This window comes from Doryrhamphus excisus, linkage group LG14, assembly GCF_037039965.1.
Source record: "Doryrhamphus excisus strain RoL-2023G ecotype Guam linkage group LG14, RoL_Dexc_Guam_v1.1, whole genome shotgun sequence".
In the NCBI taxonomy this organism is placed as follows: Eukaryota; Metazoa; Chordata; class Actinopteri; order Syngnathiformes; family Syngnathidae; genus Doryrhamphus; species Doryrhamphus excisus.
This window is the reverse complement of record NC_136370.1, coordinates 2,306,541-2,315,795: the sequence shown is the minus strand read 5'-3', so window position 1 is coordinate 2,315,795 and position 9,255 is coordinate 2,306,541. Positions and strand designations below refer to the sequence as shown.

Here is a 9,255-nt window from a genome sequence, read left to right as displayed (position 1 = left end):
TTATTTTATTTTATTTTATATTTTATATTTTATATTTTATATTTTATATTTTATATTTTATATTTTATATTTTATATTTTATATTTTATATTTTATATTTTATATTTTATATTTTATATTTTATATTTTATTACAGTATAACATTTTGGTCCTAACTTTCAAAATGTGTGCGGTTTTTTTTTTGGTAAATGGTGCTGATGTTTCGCATTAACGCCACTAGAGGGCGTAAAAACCTTACTTATTCAATGACTCACCTGTAGCGTTTCATCAGCTTGGCCTCCAATGGATGATGGGTATTACGAATCAAGATTGAATCGTTCAGAATTGGTACATTACGTTCAGACGTACACCATACGAGTCGAGCAGAAAACACTTTTGCGTCGAATTATGTGATGTGAACTAAACTCAACTAAACCATGACCCAGGCGCCACATTATGTCATGTGAATGAAATAAATGAGCTGATTTATGAGTGGCCTAGCAGTGTAACTGCAGTTTGATACGCAGAGGAGGGATGCGTTACTCCAGGTTGCACCCTCACCTGTCCATCACCTCCGAGCCTCAGCCGCCGACCAATGGGAAGCTGAGGGGGCGGTCCGTTGCCAGGGAGGAGGTTTGGTTGAGCTGCTCGCTCGCAGCCATCGAGCCACAGGACTGGCAGACAGCGAGTGTCTCTCTCTGCTTCTTTCCGTGGAATTTCAATTATTTTATTTATTTATTTATTTATTTTTCTCTCAGCGGGGGCGACTCACGACTCCGTGGGGAATACGTGACGGGTTTACGGCGTGGAACCGTTTGGCTGGCACTGGTGGTCACAGGTAAGGGACTCTTTATTAATTAGCCAGCCTTGCTAGCTCCGCCAAGCTAACGTTAGCTGGTGGTTAGCTTACCCGCTGGAGACAATTTCACGCCGTTTAGCTGCCGTTGAAACGTGACAACATGACGCTGGGGTCGAACTGCAGCACCGGGGACGCCTAGCATCCGGCAAGTACAAGATAGTTGCAGTGTGTCGGTAACGATGCTCAACTCACCTGGTTAACTTTGCTAGGTGGGCAAGTCAGCGAAAAGTGATAACTCTTTCATTTGTCACCTCATCGTCACCTGACTGTTTGCGTGCCTGACAAGAATAACAAAAACGTCAAGGTTGACGTGTACACCCACTTGCGTGGTTTATAACATAGCTACTTACTTAAATTGTTCTTATTTTCTCATTGAACTTTAACGGCAATAATTTAAAAAAAAAACATACTTTACCCTGAGGTTGCTGTCTGATTGGGAGGAGGAAGTCTCAATAATGAAACCACTATGCTGCTTGGTTATTTCAGTCCTTTTCACATGTTCAATAAAACCAATGTTATCCTCCATGATGGTCTCATCAGTCAAACGGCTTAGACCAAGCATGCGGCTAATGTTGCTCAACATTTCTCATTGTCTAATTTCACTTCACTTTTCATCATAATCATCATAACAGAAGATTAGAGTAATGAAAAAGAACAAAAGTGACTGCATATTCTTCTTTTTCTTTTGGTACTGGATGAATAATTCATGGGCGTGTGTCATAACCATGAAACGTCGCAAAACGAGGGCCGCCTGTTGTGGTCATGAATAAAGTAACGAAGTGAAATAAACAGAAGATGTTTACGCTCTGGTGCTGGCGAACCTAGGAGTTATTATATTATATTGTCATGTACTGATATGGAAACAAAGACAAACATAAGACAAATGAAGAGCTTGCAACCAAAAGGCGCTAAATCCATTTCGACTGATTTCGAGAAAATCAATGATTTTTAACTACGCACATATCAATCTATTTAGTCATCAAGTCTATATTGCAAATGAAAGAGCTATCAATATAGGTCATAAAAATGCATGCTATAAAAATCCTGCACACACCATGTATTTTATATATTTTTTTAATTATTTTTTTTTTTCGGATTTAGCGCCTTTTGGCTGAAATAAATTTGAAGTCACCTTTAACTTCTTCAATGGCATTGTTGTAAAAGAATGTAAGGTGCTTTAATGTGCTATGCTAATAAAATAATTACAACACAGAAGCCATTCTCAACATACAATACAAAATAATTATTATTAATTAAATTAATAAAAATGTTATTAAAAGCAGTGCTCATATTTGCCTGCACCATGAAGGTGACAGTGACAAAAATCATCTCATTACAAACTCTTTACATTGTATGTTTTTTAGTACAAGTAAAATAATGTTTCTCATGAAAGTTGGAGGTGTCAAGGTAGAGACATGCCTTTAATGGCGTAAAAAAAACGTCCATGTTACAGAATACTGTGAAAACACAATTTGTGTTCTCCTGAATTGCATAACATACTGTAACTATCATACGTGTACTTAATGTACACAAACAAAACAGGATGCGCACGGATACTGGCTTTCTGTATGTGCAGTGCCAATTGTATTCTTCTCTCTGATTGGTCAGATTATCAATAGATGAGAAACTTGGGCCAATCAGAATAAAGAATAAAGAAAGGGATTTAGCTCCTTTTGGTTGAAATCTGGAATGGAAATAGCGCCTTTTGGTTGAAAGCATAAATTTCATATCACTTTTTTTCATATTTTTAAAAATGATTTCAAGACCAAAATATGTGATTTGGAGACACATGACAGAGGTCTATTAAACTCGTGAAAAACATGCAACTTAGTGAAAATTGGATTTAGCGCCTTTTGGTTGCAAGCTCTTCAAATACTGACTCCCCATCGGTGCGAGCCTTGAGTATAGCGGTATGACGAGTGTGAGTGACAGGCAGCTTGGTGCTTTTCCTGCAGAAAGTGGAGTCTTGGACAGGAACAGAAACGTCCTCATTTTTTGGTTCATGTGTGCTTCTGAAGAGCTGGTCCTGATTGGGTCGGGACCCCCGGTCTGTACCGTAGGACAGCTCCGGTGAGTTTAGGAATCCGCTGTAAAAAGTTACTAGCATCCAAGTGTTGAACTGAAGTCGTGGGCCGGTCTGATTTACGGGTCGCGTGCGAGCCACCGGCAGCGGTACACTTTGTATTTTGTTTGTAGTCCTTGCCTCTGCGACTGAGCTGCCTGCTTGTTTCCATGGCGATGAAACACGTGCGGGTTTGCGCTCTTGTTGTTATCGTCACGAGTGTTGAATTTTACAGTAATATGCATCACTACTTGAAAAGACGCAAGCGTGGAATAAGAAGAAGAATAAGGAGAGGCTGTGTGATGACGCAACGCAGGTTGATAAACTTGCTGTGCAACTGTGAGGCAATCAGACGGCCTCGCTGTTTTTTTCCCTTTGGTCCGCTGATAGCAAAGCGATAGCCAACATACCTGTACTACTATCCACCTGCTTGACACCTACATTTTATCCGCTGTAGAATAGCGGCGTTGCTTAAATGGTTAGTGTCTTACTACGGCGTTACCATGACCATCTAGTGCTCAGATATCCATATCTGATGCATATAGACGAGACTCTGTTGCCGTTGTTCACTACTACTACCACCCAAGAAGCTAAATAGCTAGTCAACAAGACTTGTGGTTGCTCAGTCACAAGCTTTAATCTCATGTAGCGTCTCTCCGTAATGACTTTGTAAAGGTCATATGCTGTAGATAACAAGGAACATATAAAAATGATCAGGAGTGCATGAGAAAGAGAAAGGCAGCATTCCTAGTGCTGGCAACTTCATTGGCGTGGGTCCTTTTTTAATCAAATCCTTTTTATGTTGTGTGAATCTCCACACAGCTAACCCCCCCCCAACAGCCTTGCATTATTATTATAATGATATATTATTATTAGCATTATTATGATTATAGGTCGGCACGGTGGTCGAGTAGTTAGCGCGCAGGCCTCACAGCTAGGAGACCGTGTATGCGTGGGTTTTCTCCGGGTACTCCGGTTTCTTCCCACATTCCCAAAACATGCTAGGTTAATTAGCCACTCCAAATTGTCCATAGGTATGAATGTGAGTGTGAATGGTTGTTTGTCTATATGTGTCCTGTGATTGGCTGGCCACCAGTCCAGGGTGTACCCCGCCTCTCGCTTGAAGACAACTGGGATAGGTTCCAGCACCCCCGCAACCCTTGTGAGGAAAAGCAGTAGTGAATGAATGAATGATTATAGGGCGACGGTCGAGTGGTTAGTGCGCAGACCTCACAGCTAGGAGACCAGGGTTCGATTCCACCCTCGGCCATCTCTGTGTGGAGTTTGCATGTTCTCCCCGTGCATGTGTGGGTTTTCTCCGGGTACTCCGGTTTCCTCCCACATTCCAAAAACATGCTAGGTTAATTAGCCACTCCGAATTGTCCATAGGTATGAATGTGAGTGTGAATGGTTGTTTATTATGTAAGCTAAAGTAAACCGCCCCAAAAGTGGCACGGCACCTAATTATTTACTGATATGATTTATTTTTAGCCGCCAGCCTGATACGGTGCCCGTTTGATCGTCTCTTGTCTCAGAAATGCGACGGCGGATAACTTTGTCACGCCGCAGCAAAGTCACAGGAGATAAGGTTTTAGCATTTATGTAAAAGACGCTCTTTACGGCCGTCCGCTCCAGAGCCGCACATAAAGTCACGCATACTTTAGATAAGCGCCGCCACGTTGTGGGGCCCCTGCAGTTTGAAATAAGAGGGAGAGTTTAGAAAATGAAGACGTGGAAGATCATTAGGAAGACGACAAGGGGAACTATTTGCAGCAAGCAACTTACTCTCTGCTCATTTGGGAGAGCCAATGGAGCGAGGGCGGCTTTTCCAATCAAGATCTTTGGATGTGCTGATGACCCTGAACGCCAGTGGACCAAAATAGTCCTATCTGTGTGCGTGTGGGCGTGTGTGTGTGTGTGTGTGTGTTGGTAAGCATCGTTATGATGGACAGCACTGACATTTCCCTTGCTGGAGAATAAGTCTGGCTTTTTGCACATGCCACACCAAAGGACACGTGTCGTCACGGTTACGACTAGCGGCAATACTAATGAGTCTGTATGAGGCTCTGATGGCTTCTTCAGTATGTTCATTCATTCATTCATTTTCTACCGCTTATCTTCACGAGGTGGTGCTGGAGCCTATCCCAGCTGTCTTGGCGCACCCTGGACTGGTGGCCAGCCAAGCACAGGGCACATATAGACAAACAACCATTCACACTCACATTCATACCTATGGACAATTTGGAGTGGCTAATTAACCTAGCATGTTTTTGGAATGTGGGAGGAAAGTACCCGGAGAAACCCCACGCATGCACGGGGAGAACATGCAAACTCCACACCGAGATGGCCGAGGGTGGAATTGAACCCCGGTCTCCTAGCTGTGAGGTCTGTGCGCTAACCACTCGTCCACCGTGCCGCTCAATTAAATCAATGAAGGTGAATTAAAAACATGATAATTTAGCAGGTATCGTTATATTGGCCGAATGTCACCACAAACTAGCCCCCCCTTGCCGAACTAAACATGTAACTGGGGCTGCCCGAACCAGCGGGGTTGGTGGAGTTGGTGTAGCATGAAAAAAATAACTTGGCTGACCCTGGACTGGTCGCCAGCCAATCACAAGGCACATATAGACAAACAACCATTCACACTCACATTCATACCTTTTTCCACGTGTATGTTTTCATGCTTTATGCAACAGTGGAGTTTTTACAACCATGTGATTTTACCCACAAGTGTGACAACACTATTGTGATGTCATGTAAACGTACTGACTGACATGGTTTCCTATTTCTATCTACTTCTGTCCTGATTCTGTCTCTGATCCGCTGTTGGGAATGTTAACGTTAACGCTAGCGTGCGTCATCCTTTTCCGTGTTTGTAGACTGTTCTTTAGTAGCTTTATTTGGATGCGCTCATTTAAAAAAAAATGAATAATTGAAGCGGATGGATGTTGGTGCCTTTTGTGGGCACGTCCATGTGAGACTTTAGCTTTAGCTCCTAATTAGGTCCAAGGGGCTTTGAGCTCCTCTTATGTCGCTGACTGTTATTTCAGGGAAGGTGGGGGTGCGTCGCCGCGTACAAGGAGTTGCTTTTCGGGTCGAAATCCTCCTTCCTGGTTGTGGAGAGAGAGGCTCAGGGACTCCCTTTGTCCACCCGGTGTCTACATGGAGTGATACCTGAGCCTCCCGGGCCTGCGCCGCTCATGCTTTATTCAGCCTCCTGATCTGTGCTTTAATTAGCAGCTAGTGACCCCCGTAGCAGAGGATGCCGGTGGTGGGGGCCCCGACACAACAGGGAGTCTTATTCATGGATGAGTGATGAGTTAAATTTATAGTGTAATCACCGCTTCCTCAGCCGTCGCTCAGGACCCGTGATGCCAACGCTAGTTCCCCTGAAACCGCATCTGGTCATGTGGGGGGGTGGCTGATGCACTTTTCCAAGACCACTATGACCCCAAAAGATGTTCAAACATCTTTGAACATTCAAACAGCTTTTGGTGTTAATGCTTGGTTTGCACTCCAGACTGCCAATAATATGGTGTATAATATAATAATAATATAATAATAATAGGGCAGCACGGCGGTCGAGTGGTTAGCGCACAGACCAGGGTTCAATTCCACCCTCGGCCATCTCTGTGTGGAGTTTTCTCCGGGTACTCCGGTTTCCTCCCACATTCCGAAAACATGCTAGGTTAATTAGCCACTCCAAATTGTCCATAGGTATGAATGTGAGTGTGAATGGTTGTTTGTCTATATGTGCCCTGTGATTGGCTGGCCACCAGTCCAGGGTGGACCCCGCCTCTCGCCCAAAAGACAGCTGGGATAGGCTCCAGCACCCCCGTGACCCTTGTGAGGAAAAGCGGTAGAAAACGAATGAATGAATAATAATAATATAATAATATTAATAATAATAATAATAGTATATATGTGTATATAAGTAAATGAATGAACAAATGAATGAATAATAATATAATAATATTAATAATAATAGCATATAAGTGTATATGATAATAATAACAATAATATTAATATGAGACATTGCGAGTAAATGTGATGGACTCTTTTCCTACGTATTTAGTGTTGAATGTTGAATGCTCCCTCACTTTTACATTATGTTGGTACGAGACGCAAAAAGAGGTGATGACACAACTGCACAACAGAACAGATCATGTTTGGTGCATTTTTAAAGCCTTAAAAACAGCCACAAGGTGGCTCCACAGCAACCAGGAAGTCAAAAAGCACGGCACCGCGTCGCGTCCTCTAGGTTTGCGCACTGGAGGGCGTTTTTAATGCGCGCACACAGCGGGGACAGGATGGTGTTGTCAGAGCGACGAGGTTGCATCTTACTCCAACGTGTGTTACATCACTGAGCGCCGCTCGCGTCTGCGCTCACGTTTTACATGGACAGGTGTGGGAGCAGCATGAACGTGTGTATATTTATCTTCCTCAGTGTCCTGCGGTGACAGGCCAAGATGTTCCCTAGCAGGACCTTCACACTAACCATGAGGGCCCACCAGAACGCCCCCCCCCCTCCTGTGCTGACTCGACAGCGTGGCAACAAAGGCCTCGCTGTGCTGATTGTCCAGTTGGCCTCCATGTCGCATTTCAGAGAGGGGCGCCGTCTGCGTTTGGCTCTGTGGGCCATGCCGACCGGGCTGGTGCCTGCCGGTCTCTGAGCCCCCGAATCCACGGTGCCAGCGGCTCGTCAGGGCCTCTGAGGGATGACAAATACCCTTGTTAATTGCTCCGGTTGATCAAAGGTGCCCGGTCGTTCTCCAATCCGCCATGCTCGGCGGTGCGTACACGGCTTGTGGTCGCTCCTTCCTTGGACGTTTTATGTTTTCTTACGCTTATCAGAGGTGACGGGACAGACCAAGAGTGATTCAGAAGACCCATATGAACAAAAGCAAGAGGAGGAACCGTACCTCGCTCGGATTTGGGATACCGGGGCCTCACCCTGGAGCCAGGCTCGCAGGCGAGCGCCTGGTGGTCGGGCCTTCGTCTGTGGGGCCCAGCCCGAGGAAGCCACACGGGATCTCCCCCTCGTAGACCCACTACCTATGGGGGCAAGCATAAGGGTCCGGTGCATTGTGTGTTGGGTGGCGATCAAGGGCGGGTGCCTGGGCGACCTGGTCTTCGGCGGCCACATCTGGTTCTTGGGACATGGTCACGGACGCCTCCCTGGTGAGGTGTTCCGGGCATACCCAGCCGGGAAAAGGCCCCGGGGCAGACCAAGGACACGCTGGAGGAGGTGGCCGGGGTCTGGGCTTCCCTACTGAGACTGCTGCCCCCGCGACCCGGACCCGGATAAGCGGAGGAAAATGGATGGATATTTCTTAAATGGGTTATTTTCAGATATTATGTCTGCTAAATGTGGGTAATGTGAGTGTAAAGGTGACTATAGGGGTGTTATTTAATGTTTAGAGGGCTCTAATGTTTACCCGGAAGGATGTAAACAGGCTTTCTGTGTAGTAACTATGGATGGATGGACGCTTATCGGAGAAGACGAGCCAAAGCAGTCCTCCACTCATCAGCGTAATTCCTCCTTTTAGATGACATTTAGGAATGTTGGGAAAATATGATCAGCATAATGGGATTATCTGTTAGAGCTACATTGGGCTAAGTTTGGCCTATACCCAATAATACGGTATACTCCTGGACATATAAATGATAATAGAACCATTTTGAGAACAGGTTTGGCCCAAAGGAAACCCAAACTCTGAGAATGTGTATTGAGCATAAGTACATAAGATAATGTTGCAGGTATGTATATATGTTGCAGGTACATTGCAGTACTCGCTGCATCAATAGATTGCTATGTTTGTAGTGGCGGCCGTCTCTTGCGTCACTCCAGAGGATGTGGTCATGTGGTATATGTGGTATAAACAAATCTGGCCGTAGTGTCCCAGTGTAGGTCTACGTATGGACAATTAACGTTAGACTTCCCGTCCCGTATGTCAGCCAAGTGATCTTTTTCATGCTACGCCAACTCCACTAACCTTGGTGGTTCGGGCACCCCCAACTACATGTTTAGTTTGGCAAGGGGGAGCTAGTTTGGGACATTCGGCCAATATAACTATACCTGCTAAATTATCATGTTTTTAATTCACCTTAATTGAGCGGCACGGCAGTCGAGTGGTTAGCGCGCAGACCTCACAGCTTGGAGACCAGGGTTCAATTCCACCCTCAGCCATCTCTGTGTGGTGTTTGCATGTTCTCCCCGTGCATGTGTGGGTTTTCTCCAAGTACTCCAGTTTCCTCCCACATTCCAAAAACATGCTAGGTTAATTAGCCACTCCAAATTGTCCATAGGTATGAATGTGAGTGTGAATGGTTGTTTGTCTATATGTGCCCT

General features: G+C 45.0%; 1 protein-coding gene across 4 annotated transcripts in view; it reads left to right on the top strand.

Moving 5' to 3' along the window:
- Nucleotides 1–620: 620 nt before the first annotated feature.
- Nucleotides 621–9,255, top strand: part of numb (NUMB endocytic adaptor protein) — a 45,953-nt gene continuing 37,318 nt past the window's right edge. For 3 of the 4 annotated variants that reach the window (XM_058078479.2, XM_058078480.2, XM_058078478.2), the window contains exon 1: nt 674–817. The gene's annotated coding sequence lies outside the window, so the exon portion shown is untranslated. Of the gene's footprint in view, nt 818–9,255 lie in introns of all 4 variants that reach the window. The other variant, XM_058078481.2, reaches the window with a different exon arrangement.